Below are 21,049 nucleotides of genomic sequence, written 5' to 3'. Positions count from 1 at the left end.
AAGTACAATATGTGTGCATGGCTGCTTCTGAGGTTAGATACACAGTAGTGATGGGAAGTTCAGATATTTAACGCGGATGTTGGGACTCAACAGTATGTAGTTAGCAATAGTAATTTCAGTCAGTTAAAACATCATCATGATCTGAAAAATGTCCTACAGTAAAGTTTTGCAACCCAACTGAAGCATGATTCACTTATTTAAATTCCATTACGATTTTTTGTTATGAAATAAACTTGTTTTTCTCCAGATTCTCTCATTTAAGCCCTCGGTTTACCTGCGCTGCACTTGTTTAAGTTTAGTTCAGACACAGCAGGCTGTCATGTACTGTTTGTGTTTGGTTCATTGAATCACTCGGTTAACCGCTTCTCAAATTTGATCTCAGTGTAACGTTACTGTTCCAATAACTGAATAAGAGTATATATTGGATTATTTGGAGTTGTGATGGTGGTGGAAGGGGGTATTAGGCTCGTTAAAAAGTAAGTAGTTTGTGGATAAGTGCTTACTGGAGACGCAAATCGTTTCAAATGATTCAGTTCAATTTGGTGAACTAGTTCAACTGGTTCACTCAGAAGATCCGGTTAAAAAGATTTATTCGCGATCACGATACAGAAATAAAACCCATTATTGAGCACAAATGTGTTAAAGTAATAGTTTAAAGTGTCTGTATTTAATGCTGTCACCGTGCTGCTCTCATGTCCACTCATTATTTTTGTCGCGGGAGCAACAGCGAGGATGACTGGAGGAGAACCGGCTCGATCTGGCCAATGGCTGCAGGACTACAGACTCTGAGGTGCGAAAGGGTCAAACACCTGCAGTATGAATTATATTTACTTCTAAACGGCTTACAGTAAGATTATGTATTAAATACATTCACAAATATGAAAACGAAGGAGTTTTTTGCTATAATTTAAGTTAGTTTCAGTTAGTTCTAGTTTTAAAAAAAAACAACAACTAATTTTTATTTTTATTTCAGTTAACGACAATTATTTTACATTTAATTTTCGTTTTTTTGTTCATTTTCGTTAACTATAACAACCTTGATTCACACACACTCATACACTACGGCCAATTTAGATCATCCAATTCACCTATAGTGCATGTCTTTGGACGTGGGGGAAACCGGAGCACCTGGAGGAAGCACATTTGTGTTTAATAGCAGAATCAATCCCGAAAAGACTACATTACCCATAATGCTGTGTAGAAATTCCAGCAATCAGAGGTGTTCAGCTCAGCCTGCTCTTTTTTTTGACTCAGAAAATGAGGAAATCAAGTCAGTCTCAAAATACAGAAATAATAAATGTCTGGGGCGTCACAGTGGCTCAGTGGTTAGCACTGTCACCTTACAGCAAAAAGTTTGCTGGTTCAAGTCCCGGCATTTCTAAATGAAGTTTGCATGTTCTCCCCATGTTGGTTTTGGTTTCCTCCAGGTGCTCCGGTTTCCCCCACAGTCCAAACACATGCGCTATAAGAGAATAAAATAAATTAAATTGGCCAGAGTGTATGAGTGCGTGTTTAAATGTTAGTGTGTATGGGTGTTTCCCAATGCTGGTAATTTTCTGCTGTTTTGTTTCCAGCTCTGTCTCTGAGGAAAGCTCAGGGTTAATGGCAGTGTGTGTGTGTGTGTTTGTGTGTGTGTTTGTGTGTGTGTTTGTGTGTGTGTGTTTGTGTGTGTGTGTTTGTGTGTGTGTGTGTGTGTGTGTGTGATGTCTTTCTTCTCACTGCATGATAAATATGACCTTCAAATGACCTCTGCCTGAAGCTGAAACCCAGCATGAACAGGACAGACATGATTTTTCAGACTGCCCTGCAATGATCATCCATTATCACTGTGTTTAATATAATGCAGTAAGATTTTTGTTTATTTATTTACCTAATTATTTGTTTACTTATTTATTTTCTTATTTACTTTCTTATTTAATTATTCACTTACTTATTTAATTTCTTTGTTTATTAATTTACTTATTCACTCACGCATTTACTTTCTTATTTACTTTATTTATTTACTTATTTACCTTCTTATTTACTCATTTACTTTCTTGTTTCTTTACTTACTTAACTTATTATTTATTTACTTATTTACTTATTTAATTAATTTATTTATTTATTTACTTCACTTACTCATTTACTTTTTCTAATTTATTAATTTATTTACTTATTCACTTACTCGTTTACTTATTTATTGTCTTATTTATTTATTTATTTACTCATTTGCTTTATTTATTTACCTATTTACTTACTCATTTAGATTCTTATTTACTTATTTATTTTCTTATTTACTTACTCATCTACTTTGTCATTTATTTATTTATTTACTTTATTTACTTTCTCTTTTACTTTCTTATTTGTTAATTTATTTATTTACTTATTTATTTACCTATTTTATTTACTTTACTTATTTATTTGCTTATTTACCTACTCTACTACTTTGTCATTCATTTATTTATTTATTTACTTTATTTGCTTACTTTATTTACCCATTTACTTACTCATTTACATTTGAATTCACTTATTTATTTAACTACTTTGTTTAGTTTCATATTTACATATTTACTTACTAATTTATGTATCTATTTACCGATTTACTTTCGTATTTGTTTATTTTTTATTTGTATTTACTTACTTTTATTTATTTATTTATTTATTTGCTTATTTACTCCAAGGCAATTGATTAAAAGATCAAACATGCACAAATGCATTTAGCAAATCCAGTGGGTTGTGTTAATTTTATCTATTTATTTTTTGTAATACAATGTACATCCTGTGGGATTTGACTTGACCTTCACTCAAAAATATGGATTTTTGCTGAATATTCAAACTTCTTATTTATAATGAGCTGAATGAATCAACACAATCGTTGAGGTTTTTTGCCATGGGACAATTTAATAATTTTTTAATGTTTAATCCAATTAAATTTGTAAAAACATTTAAGTTAAATTAATTTGTGTTGAGACATGAACATGAAGGAATTTTTTACAGTGTTTACTGTGCGTTTTCATCATTTTGGAGTTTGACAACCAGCATTTTGTGTATCCCTCGTGAAGCAGCAAAGTCACACAGGTTTGAGGTTGAGTAAACGATGACAGAACGTTCCCTTTTGGCTAAACTATTCCCATGACACCTCATTCATGCACAGCACACATCCAGATCACAAAACCCCCATCTCTCTCTCTCTCTTCCTTACGCATCTATTATTCATCCAGTCTTTCTCTCATCGCAGTACCTCGCTCTGCCAAAACACTGGTGCTAATAAGGCTCATAGCTTTCCTCGATGATTATGTGTGACAGCTTGGTCAGGAATTAGCCTCACTTTCACCCCTCTGAGAGGCAGCGAGTGCCTGTGACGCCCCGCGGTCACTCTTCTGACACTCCCAAATGGAGTCAGGCCCGAAAAACTGCCTGCATCCAGCATAGTCTGCGCCCGCGGTCTGGCCCGTTCTGTTTGTTCAGCAGACATTTTAACCTTCATCTCTGAACAATAAAACAAGAATAGAGCCAACGAGTATATATATATGTGTGTGTAAAGAGAGTGAGAGGGAGAGACAGTGGGGGGATTTGACACATCTCCTTAAGCCACTGTGTGCTTTATTATCTTTGGCAGGCCTTATTGGTGGTGCTAATCAAGTGAACGATTTGCCACCCTCATTCCCGGCGACTGACAAATGCATTACGAACCGAAGGGAACGTGCGTCCTTGAACGTGTCACCTGCGAACCAGCTGGCGCTCTCTACGCCAGCGGGAAACGACCTTTTTGGAGGTCAATAAACTAAATAATTCACTAAGGTTACTCGTTTTTGTGCTGGATGCAACAACTAATCCGTAATTCTGGAGTAGATGCTGATATTCAAGATGTAATGTAGAGCCACGTCATGAGCCAATGCTGCCTTTAAAAATATTTCGAAGTGCACTATGAAGGGAATGCAGTTGTCAATCTGAGTCTGATTGCTAAAACTGAACTGTAGTATTTAAGGCTTTGAATTATTCAAAGTGGATTGTGTAATGTAAAGAAGAGAATAGGGCATAAGGGGATAACTGGAAATAGAACACAGACTTCCTATGCTTCTAAGTAACTGCTCTAGCAGCCTAATCTTATGAAGAAACCTAACTCTTTTACGTTTTGTTAGTTTAATGGCTAAATTGTACGAATTCGTATGTGTTCAGTCTTATAAAAATGCACGATTTTTAAAAGGAGCCACTTCTAAACCCAACCATCATTGGGGGGATGAGCGAATTGTTCTAAATTGTACAAATGAGATTGTTCGAATTCATACGAATTAGCCAGTAAATCAAAAAGTTACAATTGGCGTGAGATTGTCTTGGCTCTTGAAATTTGTGAGAGTTTGCGAATCTTTGTTGGAACAATAGATTCAGAAAACACCAAATCATCAAAAAATCAACAAAAAACTATGATTGGTTAAGGATGGTTTTTTGAAATGCACCCTTGGTTTGGTTTTTGCATCATTTACATTTAATCATTTAGCAGGCACTTTGTTTAAAGCGACTTACAATTGAGAATGCATTCAGCAACTAAACAAGAAGTGATAATTAAAGGAACTGTTTGTACTCAGAAAATTAAGTGTTAAGTTTTCTAGACAAGAGAGGCGCAATAAGGCGCAAGTTCTGTGTGGCGTGATTTGTTGTTATTTTCAGACCAGTGCAACAGTAATTTTCACATTTTGCGCCATGTTGTTTAAATAGCAAATCCATTTGCGCCAGTTTGTGGACTCATGGGTTTGCTGGTCTATAAAGGAAGTGTGTTAAGGCACATTGTTGGCACGTTGCTATTTTGAGGAACTGAAGTAGACCGTGCCATTGACCAGCTAAAAGCTGGTCTGATGTCCAGTGCAGAGCGTGTTAGTTGTGCACCCATCCAGGTCTAAACACATTGTTTAATACACACAGGATGTACAGCAATACACAAAAATCTTTACATAAAAATTTTTTTCTTAAAATGTTACAAAAATCATTATTTTCTACATAATTATGAAAACCCCTGCCTCCATGCCTCAGGGAGGATGTTTTCAGTTTATTCATAACAATCTGCATTTGAATAATGTTATTATTATTATTAGCAGTATTATTTATTATATGCATATTTGTTTTAATAAAAACAAGTGTAGATTTGTCCACCTGTCAGGTTTTGAAAACGTCTGCATCACCATATGGGGCATAAGAACAGGACGTGTGTTTGGATTTAACTCAGTTTTTTGACCAAACTTCATTATTATTGTTCATTTATTTGTTTGCTGGAAATTAGAACTGAATTTAGAAATAGTTTTGAAACAAATCTTTGTGCTCAACAGACGAAATTAAATATGTAGGCTGATGGATGTCTTCAGTGTAGTGCTTACAGCACCGTTTCCTTATCCACAAAAGTAAAGGAGAAAAGAGTAAAATTAAAGAGGCTGAATGGAGGAGGCTAGTTCTTTATTCTAGTGCTGCAGATGCTCTGTTTAACTCAGGGGTTCTCTACTGGTTTGGCTATGGGACCCACATTTTTACATGGTCATCAAGCCGCGACCCCAATTTTTAGGAACTATAATACAATTTTAGGAATTATACTTATTTTGTATTTATTTGTTAACATAAGAAGTTCACCAAGACTTACAATATATATATATATATATATATATCCATCCTTTACATATTCGGGGTCGTACTTGCGCTTAGACATATTTTTTGCAATAATTGAATTAAATTTCACATGTCAAACGGTAGGGTTGTCGCGCACGCATTTCAAAATAAAAGTGCGGGATAAGCAAAATAAGTAAAAATTTTAACTTTTAACTGTTTAACTGTTTAACTGTTTTCTTTCTAATGATGCAGGGGACACTAATGTTCAGTGTTTCCACTTATAAAGTCCACCATGTAAATAGCAAATGTGCCATGTTGGGATCCACTTGACTCTAAAGGGAATGGGAGATGAGACTCTGATTGGTTTAATGCATGTTGTTCTCAAAACATACCCATAACTCATTAAGAGAATAAGCACAACCCTGTTAGACCATGCATCAGGGTGCAGAGCATATTTAGCCAAATAGCAAAAATAGATTTAGACACTCCTTTAACCTGGTTTTGCGTCATGTGCTTTAGACTTTGCACTTACATCATTAAAATGCAGCCCTAAATGTGAGAGATAACTTTATTCTTTTTGTTTTGAATCATTTAAAGTGAATGTTGTAACATTAGAGAGGAGTAAGGCATAAGGGATTAGAACACAGACAGGATCCATGCAAATGACTATAGCTCCAGAAATTAGCAGTTTGCATAGGTTTGTTAGAAGGATGGAATTAGAAAAAATCAAAACCGAATCACTAAATTACAGTACGTACAGTGGGTGACACGTTAAAAGAAGCATTACAGCCGAGAGAGGAAAAGCTTACCAAACCGAACCGTACCACTCAGTGGAAACGGGCTATTTAAGGAACTGTTTGTACTCAGAAAATGAAGTGCTAAAGTAAGGTGTGTTTTGTTTTTTTTAGAGAGAAAAGAGTGTTTTTACAGGTGGTTCGTCAAGCCCACTCGCCTGTGTAAATCACAATTCATAAATGCACAATGTATGTTTTTTTGTTTGTGTGTGTTTAGCGATATGGAGTGAATGTAAGAAAGTATCTGATGCAAATGTGCGAAACTGGTGCATTTGTCTGGTAAAGCAGTGCTTCTTAACCACGTTCCTGGAGGACCACCAACACTGGATGTCTCCTTTATCTGTCACATCCATTAAAGGTGTTTCTGCTAATGAGCTGATGATCTGAATCAGGTGTGATTGGTTAAGGAGACATGGAAAATGTGCAGAGGTGATGGTCCTCCAGGAAATTGGTTAAGAAACGTTGTTAAAGTATCCGAGTGTGTTAATAATGCTATTGCATTAAAAGTGGACAAAAACTACATTTAATGAATCAGGATAATTAACATGCACAATATTAATATCATGGGCACTTCAAAATACATTAAATTATTATTTAAACTTTTTAAACTGCCTTTCAAGTATATTAAGACGCAATCCCAATTTTATTTTTGTACCCCTTCCCCATGGCCTTTAAAACCGAGTGTAAAGGGGAAGGGCTTCAAAATTTACCCCTAAGAATTGGGACAGCACTACAGCACCTGCACACTTCATCATATGCCATCGCGATCTCTTGCTTCATATGAGATCAGATGATGGCGACTGCTGTGGTTATTCCAGCTGCTTTATTTTTTAGTATTTATCTTCAGGAAATCACTGAAGGTATATATTATCGTAACAATCTAATGTGGCAATATGATGGTAATACATTGCATTTACACAGTGGCCATATTCATCTATGTAACACACGAAAACAACATTAGCGTTATAGCAGACGCTGTAAAAAGCTCATTCTCAGCCACTAGACTTTTCTGACAGGGTATTCGAGTGTCAGAATGTTGTGGGACTGCTGTACAGGAGTTATTATTATGAATTGTTGATTGCAAAATGTAGCGTTCTTTATGTTAATGTTTTTTTTTTTTCAAAGCATGACGGTAAAACAAAAACACCGTTATGAGTTTTTTAAAATGTGTTTGTTTGTTGTAAAAATTCTGAATAATTCACAAGAATGCGCAAAACAAGGGGATATGGGGTAAGGGGTAGAATTGGGATTGTGCCTAAGACACTTGTTGTGGCAGTGGTGTCCATAACAAAGACTTCTATTTCAGTTTTGATTTCTTTTCAAACTATTTCCATGTTAATGTGACCAACAGCATTGAAAATTATGTGACTATTTTTGCAGTAGGCCTTTTGTTTATTAACTCTCTACAGTAAGGCTCAGTTTGTAACACCAGTCAATTTAACTAACGGCAATGTAATGACAACTACAAAACGTTTGTTAGGTGATGTTAACTTAATCTCTTTTAATGCAATAAAATTACAATAGTTTTATTATGGAATTAGTGAATCATAAAAGTCTGTTGTATTTTTTTTTCACATATAACTATGATCTGGCTATTTATGTTAATTTTAATGCATTAACTAAAGTTTACCAAATAAGACCGTTTCCTGTTGTACTTTATTATCCTTTTGTAATTTAATTTCTTTAATAAAAAAATCTTTTGTTTTTTTCAGGGGCAGCACGGTGGCTCAGTGGTTAGAAATGTCGCCCCACAGCAAGAAGGTTGGGGTCCCAGCTGGGTCAGATGGCATTTCTGTGTGGAGTTTGTATGTTCTCCCTATGATGGCGTGGGTTTCCTCTGGGTGCTCCGGTTTCAGCCACAGTCCAAACACATGTGGTACAGGTGAATTGAATTAATTATATTATCCGTAGTGTGTGAGTGTGTATGGGTGTTTCTCAAGCAGTTGTGTCTGCTATGTAAAACATATAGTGGAACAATTGGCGGTTCATTCTGCTGTGGCAACCTCTGAAATAGAGACTACGCCCAAGGAAAAGAATGAATGAATTTGTTTACTCTGAATATGCATGTAAAATAAGCAATACACTAAGTATTTGTTTGGCTATTATACCTGCTAAAGTAATCTTTTTTCAGATTGGATCAATATCAGGATAATACAGTATATACAATGATAAAAGCTTTAGCAATTAACTGCAACAAGAAAATTTGATGCAGACAGAATCTTACTCTGGAGTTGGTTCATAACAGGGATCCAGTTTCTATCACGTTCACGACGCAGGACATATGCTCGATTTCTGTGCCCTCTCAGAATACAAACATGAACACCTCATGAATTATTCAGGAACGACATTGATGTGAGATGTTTAGTGGCATTCGATGATGCGGGGCGTTTATGGCATGTATGCTAACTTCATAGATTTGGCCGGGGTTGATAATGAAGCGCTGTGCCAACAAATGATGATCATTGAAGTTATCAGTGTACAGCTGCAAGCCTCTCTGGATCACACACCAATCCCATCTGCGTGAGGTGCGAGTGTCAAACGTCACGCTTTAAAGAATGGCAGCCAATGAGATGGAAATGAGCCAGCAATTCACACCAGGATGGAAAGCACAGTTGCTGGTGTTAACTGCCAATAATTCACTATTATCGCTAGCCAGTTGTTATATCTGAGTGGTTAATTTTGTACCTCAGACGTAAAGCAGCAGTCACACTAGAGTTTGAGCCTGCGAAATTCTGCTGTGCGGCGCTGCAAAAAAGGGCGGGATTCAACAAGATTATTAGACATTAAAAAAAGTCAGCGATTGCTCCATGGTTTAAATTTCTGTCCAGAGAGGTCATGTTTTGATCCTTGATTGGTCTCACGCAGTCAAGTGATGCGATTTCACAAGTCAGAGTTCACCAAGATTGAACTTTGCACCGCAGCGACCACTGAAACTTGACGCATGAGCTTGCGTTTCCGGTATGAGGTATTTGCGTGACTATGAATGGAAGTCTATGGGGAGAAACGTCCAATGTGACAACAGCCTAAAGGTACAAAAGCTATCACGTTGTGTCTTTTCAAAAGGCGTACTTTTTTACCTAAAAGCTACATTTTTGTACTTTTTTTTGTACTGAGTGGTACGGTACGGTTAGGTATGCTTTTATGGCCGTTTCCAATGTCAAAAGGTACCTAAAAGCGAACAGTACCACTTTTTGGGTACCCTTTGCAAAGGTGCACAACAAAAGGGTACCAAAAGGTGGAGCTAGACGCGCAACTGAACGCTATTGGTTTACAGAGATTTGTCACTAGCTCGTGCAGCAAGCCAGAATAAAAACAAAGGAACCGCCATGTTTTAAATACACAGCCAAGATATCACACTGTAATAATGTATACATGTAATAAGAAGCCATGGTCGACCCAAGCTCAAACAAACCTTGTCATCGTCTTGAACAGAAACAAAGCCAAGAAGACCCTGTGCCCCATAGTTTTTTACAAGGCTGTCTAAAATGCGAGTGGTTTCGCTATCTCGCGTGCGTTTGCCGCGTGTCTTTATTTGAAATAATTAACGCCTTGAGCTGATGACAATAATGTGCATGCAATTATGGAAATGCTTCTGACACCCGATCCTTTCAGAAACTGACAAACAAAAGTGACGTGAAAAATTAAAGGAGCGAATGATTCTTTCAGCAACCTTAAACAGAAACAAACTGCCATGTTTAAGTATTATCATCACCTTCTGGACTGTTATGAACTAGGAATGAACTGGGAATTACTCTCTAACAGAGGTTACATGTGCTGGTTTGACATTTCCTTGAGCGAGAATGACGTCGACTGAAACTTTTTCTCATACACCACACCCACCAAAAGGGTACCATTGGTTCCATTCACCTGGCTTTTGAAGGGAATTAGCAATTTCTCTCAAACTATTTTCTTTTTCAGGTGACATGTCAAACAGACATGGGTGCTCCTGCAAGATTTCCACTAGTTGAATCGGCAATTCTCTCAGATTGCGTCTTAGATAGTTCCAATCCAGGCTCTTTCTGAAAATGTACCTCTATATACAATTATGGAGAGTGCCAAATATATTCCAGTTCCTACTTTTTTTTTTTTTTTTTGCAGTTTTTTTTTTCTATTCCGCCAGAGGCCACTGTGTATGCTTTTTGATATACAAATTTCTCCAGCCAGTGCCTTTTGCGCCTGCTGTTCTCGTGTAAATCCAGTCGCGTGACTGACTGATCGATCGACTGACCTACCCTCCTTCCTTAAACCCAACCAATAGTGTTTTCAAAAACACGGATTGACCAGCATCCATAGCCTTCCCTAAACCCAACCAACAGTTTTAAAAAGCAATACAGAAAAAAGGCGTTGCCTGATTTTTACCACGTTTTCAGATTTTGCCACATTCTCACCCTGTTATTGACTTGTTTCCTTTATTTTTGGCTTTTGTATTTGTCTTACCTGGTTTTTGGAACTTTTTTTCACCAGACTCGAACTTCGTCGTGGTCAACTCCTCTCTGTGTCTCAAATCCGGCGACGTACATGGTGAGCTACTGGGCAAACTGGTAACAGCGGGGAAGCCATCAATATGTAGGTAAGCAGTCAGCTGGTTATTGCGACAAGGAACGGCATCATACCACTCTGTGTTGTTTATTTTAAAGCCGAAATGCAGCCATACATACATAATTCACAATCTCCAGATATGTATATAGGACTACGTTTTCAGAATGAGCCTATGTTGTTCATATCATGACAAGTATTTGTTTGCTGTGTTAAACAGAAGAGGAAAAGCTTACATGAGGAAACAAGCATAAGTATAACTTCTGTGCAAAGCGAGTGTCAGAAGCATAAAGTTGCACATCGCCACCTTGTTAGGCTTTTCACACACACACACACACACACACACACACACACACACACACACACACACACACACACACTCTAGGATCCATTGATAACCTGTCAACCTGTGTTTACCGGACACTCATCTTTTTGCAGCATCTGCACTATTTCTTTCCAGATGTTATTGGCAATATAAATGCCTCTGTGCTCTTTTAAACTAGAGTTGTGGTCTCCTCACGCATCCTTGTTTGCTGTAACTGTTATACTGTAGTACTATGATTGAATCACCCTGGCCGACCCCAGCAGGTGGGGTTTGTCTGAAGATTAGATAAAACAGGCCCTGGCTTCCATATGGCACTGAGACGCTCACTAAAGATTAAATATGTTTACTTACCCTTGGACTAGGTAAGTCAAGGCAAATACATCCATATGACTTTGCCAGTCTCCAATATAATGACTAATTCATGATACTATTCCTCACAGGTGTTTATTAGATGGACTCAAATGTCACCGTGTAGTTCCCGTCTGCGTCAGGATGGCCTCAGCGTTTCCGCTGGCCTCGTGCCACTCTGTAATCATACACTGCATAACTGATGTCTCAAAGCTGCTGAAACATCAGGATTTTAAAGCAGATGCAGAGGGTTTGTAGCCGGTACGTGCATCAGAAGCTGCACACACCTGGCAGGACATTTCTGCGGGACATTTCTGCTGGACGCTGGTCTGACTGCAGTAATGAGGGAACCTAAAAATGTGCTCGTCTAAATAGTTCTCATGTAGCGCTGGAAAAGTGTGCCATTCATTTCTTTGAACTGGTTATTTTTAAATGGCTCTCTCAGATTTACATTTAATTATTGTTGCACTTATCTCACCCTAACCTACTGTTCATAAAAAATTTAGCTAGCTCTCTGCAACTCTCACATGGTCGCCCACTGGAGCTGAGCAGGGCTCGCTCAGTCTGTACCTTAATGGGAGACCACATGGGAAAGGTTGCTTCTGGAGCTGTTTTCAATGACGCCAATAGGGGGTGCTCAACCTGCAGTCTGTGTGGGTCCCAACGCCCCAGTATATTTATGTGGAGTCTATACTGCTCAGTGAGCGCTGTCTTTTGGATGAGATGTTAACCTGAGGTCCTGACTCACTGTGGTCATTAAAAATCCCAAAGAGACCCAACTGACCCAACCGAGGCTCAAACCAGCGACCTTCTTGCTGTGAGGCGACAACACTACCTACTGTGTCACCATGTAGCCGTAACTGTAATCATATTAGACAAATTTAAAATTTAATTCATTACATTACTGCATTCCCCAAATATATAATTAGAGGACAGTAACGCATTACTGAGGAACGCGTTAAACCCGTTTATTTGTGTATTAAGTGTTGTCCTTGAAAATAATTTGATATAATTTAATTAACAGTTTCTTTATCTTGTCATTCATGTTTATTTTTTTTTTATTATTTTTTTTTATGATATACAGTTGAAAAAATTTGAAATAAATCCATTTTTAAATAATTCCCAAGTGATGTTCAAACAAACCGGGACATTTTTCACAGTATTTTCTATAATACATATATTTTTATTTTGGAGAAAGTGTTAATTATTTTGGTTTTTGTATAAAAGCGTTTTTTATTGATTTATTGATTTATATACATCATTTCTATGTCAATATTATTATCCCCTTTAGGATTGCATTACATGTTTACAGGATCAAGCAATAATCTTAATATTTCATTCATTCATTGTCTTTTTTTCTTTATTAATTTGGGGTCGCCACAGCAGAATGAACCGCCAACTTATCCAGCTCATTTTTTGCACAGCTGACAGCACTACCTACTGTTAATAATCCAAATTTTACATGAATTTAGGCTAATGTAAAATAAAGCTAAACGAGTGCAGAAATACATGATTGGATGATGAAATAAAATTGAATAAAATTATTGAAATAAAAAAATATTATATGATAACACATTTGTTTGTACAAATGTCTTAGACTGACAGTCAATTTATTGTAATTTCTGATGACTCAAATCTACACAGAAATGTTTCTTATTTCTACAGAGAATTATAATTTAGAATGTAGGTAACAGTAATTCTATTATGATGTCTCAATACTACCTTTTTATTTGTTTTTAATGATTTTTAAAGTCAATATTATTAGTCTCCTTAGGATTACGTCTTCACATGAATAAACTATAATCAAAATAATAATAATCACAATTTTACATGATTTGAGGCTAATGTGCTGAGGTATAATATAAACCTAAATGAGTGCAGAATTACATTCGATTTAAAAAATAAAGTGGAATAAAATAAGGCATATACTGCAACACATTTTTGTGTACAAAAGCATTAGACTGAAGATATTTTTGGCAATTTCACTCCTTAAATCTTCTTAGAAATCTTTCTTATTTCTACAGAGAATTGTATTATAGCATGTGAGTAATGCTAACTACTATCATAATGTTTTAAGGGTAGCATGGTGGCTCAGTGGTTAGCAATGTCGCCTCACAGCAATATGGTTTCTGGTTCAAGTCACGACAGGGTCAGTTGTCATTTCAGTGTGGAGTTTGCATGTTCTCCCCGTGTTGGCATGGGTTTCCCCCACAGTCCAAACACATGCGCTATAGGAGAATTAGGTAAACTAAATTGGCCGTAGAGTATGAGTGTGTGTGATTTTGAGAGTGGATGTTTCCAGTACAGGGTTGCAGCTGGAAGGGCATCCGCTGCGTAAAACATATGCTGGATAGGTTGGCGGTTAATTTGCTGTGGTGACCCCTGATAAATAAGGGACTGAGCCGAAGGAAAATTAATGAATGATGTACATTTCTTGCTTGAACATACCTCAAAATATCTCCTGGTGTTTCACAGAAGAATGAAGATCATGCATGTCAGTAAATAATGACAGAACCTTCATTTCTGGATGAACTCTCTCTTTGTAAAGGCCAAGGAGGAAGATAAATACAGAGAGACAGAGCGAGACAGCGAGAGAGGAGAGCCTTCGCGAGGGGCGGGTGAGATTTTCACAGTGTGAAGGACAAAGTTAGTGACCCGTAGATTATTCAGAGGAGATTGGGTTTCAGGGCCATCTGAAGGTCAGACTGAATATTTTATCTCTCTGCTCTCCATAATTTGCTTTCAGCGCTTAGAAACTGTTTAATCACAGACGGCCGCGTAGAGGTCATCCTTACATCAACATTTGATCTGCTCGCAGCATAAATTATAGTTGAGCTACAAACGTCTTTTTTTAATAGCACTATATTTGCGTACGAGCAGATGCTGCTGACATTTCGTATCCTGACATGTTTTTTATAAACTGCACATGGACTTCACAGTAGAGGCTAAATTAGTTTGCCAGACGCAGATAACAGTGGGGCAACGAGGGGTCAAATAGGGCATCGCTTTCACACTATGAAGGGTCACAGCTGCTATTGACTGGAGCACAAGGTTGATCTGGCTCATTTAAAATCCATTTGTCTCTGTCTGTGCAATGCATTCCACCATATATCCGCTATTTAATCTATAATGCACACCTAGACTAGTCATGTTCAGCTGTAGTTTTTTTTCTTCACATAAAACTGTAGCATTCATGTAGGATGTGAATGTAAAAGTTCTGAAAGACAGAGCATGTTTTTTGTAAATGTGTGTGCGTGTAAAACAATATAATTTGCACAAAGAAATTATGGGGTTCTTTTCTAAAGAAGTTGTTAAACCACCCTGTTTAGAGCATCATTATGGGCGTTTTACGTTATAACTAATGTGGTTCAAACAATGGATCTGCGACAGAGAAACTACGGGTTTTGGGAAACACTCGTCACTACAGCGTTCTTTTTAAAAGCTGTGTTAAATCTAACCTAATATTAATGTCCTATGACGTTGTACACCTGTTGGGGTTTTTGTCCTCAAATCGCTCCTGTATGTGGGACTAATTTCTGATACTGTTATCAGTATTGTTATGTACTGTTTAGTTTGGCTTGGTTTTCACTAAAGCTGTGAAATAACTGCAATCACTCAGCGTAGAGATATGTAACTTTACTGTGCTCAAAACCTGCCTGGAACTACATTAGCTGTGCGTTTACATGAAAAGAGCTGCACAGATTGTTCAAAATGTTCATTCGTTCATTTTCCTTCTGCGTTCCCTTTATCCACTTTACATTATACATGTGCTTATAAGTCAAGAATACAGCATTTGTGTCTGCAGTTATAAACTGCTGACTAACATCTATTAAAGTGGAGTTAATGCTTAATAAATGATCCATTTACTAATGCTTAGTAGATGATTCATAGAGTGTAGTTATTGTAAATTATTGGCAATCAAAAATGGCAATCAATTTGATGTTAAAACCTTGACATCCATTAGACATCCACACATTGATGCCTCTTTTATCACCAAAATAACAACACAACAAGTACTTTAATATATGAGGTTTTTTCATCTGTACGCTTCAATTGCAAATGACAAATGTATATTGGATTTTGTACCCCTTCAATACATTTATACTAACGTCGGACAGTGGTTAACACGTCAAAATTTGATTATAGGACAGTCCTGTAAATGTGTTTTTTGAAGCCAATGTTACATGGCAATCTGATGACGTTTTGACATAAGTTAGTCAATTGACCTAAAATAATTAGCATTTTTTACATCAGTGTGTCTGCTGGGTACTTTCTAAAAGAAATAATTGTTTCTGAACTGCCTGAAACAAGCTGTCTTTAATTAGTTGTATTTCTTAAACAACTCTACGTAGATTTGTAGCAAATTGGCAGAGTTCCAGGCCAGCCTATGGTCTTCATTATGAGTATTTGAGTTCTTTATGCATTATTTATTCTGAAAATGTTGTGTTTTTGACCTTGAGTGGATGCAAACCTATTGCAGGAGACTCCAAAAATTAAATTAGGAAGCTTTCCAAATAAAAATAAAAAACTAGGACTAGCATAATAGGGTGAGTTTAAAGTACAAATGAAATGAAAACTTCCTGTTTTTTTAGTTTAATTCTCAAATTACATCAGTCTGAGGTAATTGGCGTGGCTAACATACTTAACCACGCCCCTCCTGCTGTCAGTTTTGACAACAAACAGAAATGGTGAGCAGGAGGTGTCTGTTAGGTTGTAATAACTCTCCCCAACCCCTTTTCTAGATCTTACTGAATGAAATGCATCCAATCAGCTCACAGTAGAAAAAACAAGCCACACCTACTGTTTTCTTATTTAATATTCTATTTCTTTAGCAACGGCATCACAATACAGAAAAAATAAATGATCGCAGCTTCCAGTTCATGCAGACTTTAATAAATGCATTTATAGTGACATTCAAATATAAACACACACACCTAGAGAACAAAAGGATGTCAGTGATATGAGAGTGTCATGAAACGGTACTTGTGTAGCAGTGTAGTCAGCAGTCATTGATCTGCAGTGGCGTATGCTGAGATTTCCCCTGAGTGGATCAACAAGACTGCCTGACAGTGTCTCAGAGGGATGAGAAATACGTCTGGGACTGCAGTGCTGCCCAAGTGCACTAGTATCACCGTCTCCACACTGCAAATAGGTAAGGTGACACATCAAAAACTAGAATGTAATATCGGCATATTACATGAGCTCTCTTTTTAATATATGTTTAGTGCAACCATTGATGGCATATTTTATGGTTTCAGTGTGTCATCCAAACAAGTATCCTCATACAGTCGTCTCAAGCATAAGGTGCAGCCACATTAGTGAAATGTCTGTCGTATTTTGTGCGGAAGAGCAGGTCTACTGACAGTAGTGTTCAGTAAATGAGCATTAATGCATACAGAAATCTTATATATGGCCATATACCGTTGAAATCTGAATTATTAGCCCCCCTGTTTATTTTTTCCCCAATTTCTGTTTAACGGAAGGATTTTTTCAACACATTTCTAAACATAATAGTTTTAATAACTCATCACTAATAACTGATTTATTTTATCTTTGCCATGATGACAGTAAATAATGTTTGACTAAACTAAACATTTTTCAAGACACTTCTATACAGCTTAAAGTGACATTTAAAGGCCTAACTAGGTTAATTAGGTTAACTAGACTACTTGAGGTAATTAGGCAAGTTATTGTATAACCATGGTTTGTTCTGTAGACTATCATTCATTCATTTTCTGCTGCTTTTCAATATTTATATATATATATATATATATATATATATATATATATATATATATATATATATATATATATATATATATATATATATATAATTATATAATATTTAATATATTACAATATAAATATATAATGTATAATTTGTATATAAATATATATATTTGTAATATATACATGTAAACTGGTGGAAAAACATTCTGTAATTGTGTATTAAAACCACATGGGTCTCCATTTTTGCCATGGCCTCTCTTTTTGGCTTTAACAAACTTATTCCTCAGGTTTTTCCAAAGTTTATATAAAAACTTTCTTCCTTTCCCATGGCTGTTGCAATTTTTAGCCAATAGTTATTGTCCATCTAATACGCATTCACCTTGAGAATATCATCTCTGTTCCCAAATGCAATGACTTCCGTTTTCTCTTTGTTTGTTTTCTGAACACATATGGATTAAGTTAACTTTAAATGTAAATGGATTACACATAAAAAAATTAAATTGTTCCAAAATAAATCACCAGAAATGTGTTGTTTCAGTTCATTTTAAATAAGCATTTCGAATAACCACCAAAAAGTTTTTTGAGTGATGTAATTTTAACTTTATATCAGAGTTATGGCTTTTTCTAACATTTCCGAGTTTACATCTTGCAATTTTAAGTTTTCATCTCACAATCATGACCTTTTCTCACGTTTTCTGGTTTGCATGTCATGGTTTGAGTTTATATCTCACAAATATGACATTCATGATATTTTTTTTTTACATTTTAGAGTTTACAGCTGATAGTTTTGAGTTTATATCCTAAAATGATAACCTTTTTTCTCACAATTCTGAGTTTACATCTTATAATATTGAGGTTGTATTTAACAACCATAGCCTTTTCTCACATTTCTGGTTGAACATCTTACAATTCTGAGCTTTTCTTATACCCTCACAATAAAGAAAACTGTCTCACATTTTTGGGTTGATCTGGTAATTTAGAATTTGTAATAATTTAAAAATATGAAAAAGTATAATAAGCAGACTACAAAAAAATCTATATATCCTGTAAAAAACTTAAATGGCAGTATACATTTTCCCAGGCAGAATACTCACTTGTGTCACATTGCTTGTTTCCGCTACAGACAAAATTCAATGCAGTTTCACATAGAAGATTATAGTGACTTGAAACAGTGTCAGTCCATTTTTCAGAGTTTAAGTCCAGTTCAGTTTAGTGTGGTTTAATATTCACTGCTGAGAGTTCAAACACTGAAGATCAAATCCATCAATGTGCAGTAAATAATGCAAGCTAGTGGCGACAGCGGCAAGAAAAAAACTTCTATTGGCGAAAGTGAAGGATAAAAAACCTCGAGAGAAACCAGACTCAGATGGGCACGACCATTTCTTCTATGGCCAAACGTCTTGTGCAGAGCTGCAGTCTAGGCACCGAAGACTGGAGAATGCTGGACATCAGCGAAGACTCGGCTGTGCCTGAAGCATCACAGGAATCAGTTTCCTGCTCTCCACTCCTCCATGACCACCACAGCAGCTGCTCCGGATGCGGCCTGATCCTGGATTATGGAAACCTTGGGATCATCTCTTCGCAGGTCTTGGATCGCATCAGTGGCGTTGCATAATCTTTGAGGGCCTTGAGATAAGTATCCCCAGGTGGAAATAGACAATAAAGAGAATAGTTAGTGTAGCTGCTGTTCATAGTGTATATAAACGAGATGCGTGGAGTAACATTGCATTGAGTGTTTGCTTTACTAAAAAGATAGTTCTTTAATATAGATAGAAATGTGTGTGTGTGTGTGTGAGAGAGAGTATGTGTGTAAACCAGTAAGACAGTGAGATGTTTGCAGTGGTCTACAGACTCTCCCTCTCTGGAACGGGGAGTTTTATATTCTCTACAAATGGCTTTGGACTCTTCCATGCTGCTCTGATAATGAGCAAACAGGGGCAATTGAATGTCAATGCCCTCATGGGGATGGAGGAAATGTGCCCGGGGGGCCTCAGCCGCTCTCCTCCCCCTGAGAGAGAGACTCAGAGAGAGAGAGAGAGAGAGAGAGAGAGTCAGAGTAACCTTGCAGAGTCTCTTTGTCCTCCGATGGGCTCTCTGGGTGAGGGGTCTCGCTGACAGCCGAATTTCCCCCACAGGTGGGCCTCATGCGAACAATGCAGACTGGGCTGATTTTGACTTTCCAAAACTTGGTTAGGGTGTGACCTTTGGTTGTACTTTTTGTTCAAGATATTTGTTGATGTCTCTCGATTTGGTTTATAACATAGAAGTTATAGAAGGGACGGTTCTCTCTAAAATGAAAATCCTGTCATCAGCTACTGACACAACACAAGTTTCTGTATTTTGAAGGATGTTGTAAACTGGTAGCCATTAACTTCTCTGGTATTTGTCTTTCCTACTGTGGAAGTCAATAGTTACTGGTTTTCACCCTTCTCCTTTAAACTTATTTCATTTTCCTTTGGCTTAATCCCTTTATTCATCAGGGGTCACCACAGTTGAATGAACTGCCAACTTATCCAGTATGTTTTACACAACGAATGCCCTTCCAGCCACAACTCAGTACTGGGAAACATTCATACACAATCATCCACACACACACAGTACGGCCATATTAGTTTATTCAATTCACCAATAGCGCATGTGTTTGGACTGTGTGGGAAACCGGAGCACCGGTAGGAAACCCACGCCAGCACGGAGAGAACATGCAAACTCCACATAGAAATGTCAACTGAGCCAGCTGAGACTCAAACCAGTGACCTTCTTGCTGTGACAGTGCTTACCACTGAGCCACTGCTCAGTTTGTTTTCATAACTGTTCACATCAAAGTGGCGAGAGCATCAAAGTAGCCGAAAGTTGCTTATTTTCAATGGGTGCCAGCAGCGATGTGACGCTTCTTCACCGGTTTGGGTGTCGAGGAGAGTTGAAATCAAGTCAGTTTTGTGGTAATGAACTATGACGCAGTTCTGTGGCGAGCAGTTGGAATGTAGAAATCCACCGCCTGAGAGGAGTCAAGAGAACACAGTCCTGTGAACTTTGGTTCTGACCACAGTTGTTTGCAAGGCTTTGATTATTGCGGTCACAAACGAATTTCCAATTATTTATGATGTTTTCTCACAAGGACATACATTTTAAAAAGTTACTGGCGAGTTACTGATGTGCATTAATGTTATTTTACTTTATTTCTTTTTAAAAGCAGTGTAATGCTCGGTTCTCAACACACGCTGTGTTTTGGTCCATCACCAGCTGAGAGACCCTTGTTTGCGGTGCTTGGTCATGGCACTGGATGCCCCTTGGTGGATGTCCTCTCACTCTGCCCCGCTGGCAGGCAATGGCTGCCCTGGAATCCAGGTACCCGGCTGTGAGCCCCCATCGCTTTTGGTCTCTGCTCTTACCCTTTGTGGTGGTCGGCAGCAGGCTCTGGCTCTTCTCGGCAGATCATGGTGACTTCCCGAGATTCTGTTTACGGCGGTAAGTCTCGCATCTTCTGGCCCCCCCCATCTTGTTGGACGGTAGCTGGTCTTTGTGTCTGGTAAATAGGATGACTTCTCCGTTCCCTCAGTGACGGCAGCTGCCCAGCTTTTGGTGGATGGCGGCGAGCTACGTGCCATGCTGGCCTCGAGCGTCTCCAGAGGCAGATTCTGCTCATCCGACTTGATGGAACCGCGCCGTCCCTCAGGGGCGAGGGCTTCCTGGCACCGTGTTCCTCCTTTCAACTTGGCTTTTGGAACCAATGTAATGATTTTAATTG

General features: G+C 37.6%; 1 long non-coding RNA gene across 4 annotated transcripts in view; it reads left to right on the top strand.

The window, feature by feature from the left end:
• Positions 1-21,049, top strand: part of LOC141376441 (uncharacterized) — a 107,489-nt gene that overhangs the window by 72,753 nt on the left and 13,687 nt on the right. For 3 of the 4 annotated variants that reach the window (XR_015501580.1, XR_015501579.1, XR_015501575.1), the window contains 2 exons: positions 8,078-8,247; positions 10,830-10,935. This is a non-coding gene — a long non-coding RNA (uncharacterized LOC141376441). Of the gene's footprint in view, positions 1-8,077; positions 8,248-10,829; positions 11,589-11,666; positions 14,089-21,049 lie in introns of those variants that run through there. The other variant, XR_015501577.1, reaches the window with a different exon arrangement.

Source organism: Danio rerio, chromosome 10 (assembly GCF_052040795.2).
Source record: "Danio rerio strain M-AB ecotype USA chromosome 10, GRCz13ab, whole genome shotgun sequence".
Taxonomy (NCBI): Eukaryota; Metazoa; Chordata; class Actinopteri; order Cypriniformes; family Danionidae; genus Danio; species Danio rerio.
The sequence above is the reverse complement of the archived record's forward strand: the minus strand, read 5'-3'. Positions and strand labels throughout refer to the sequence as shown.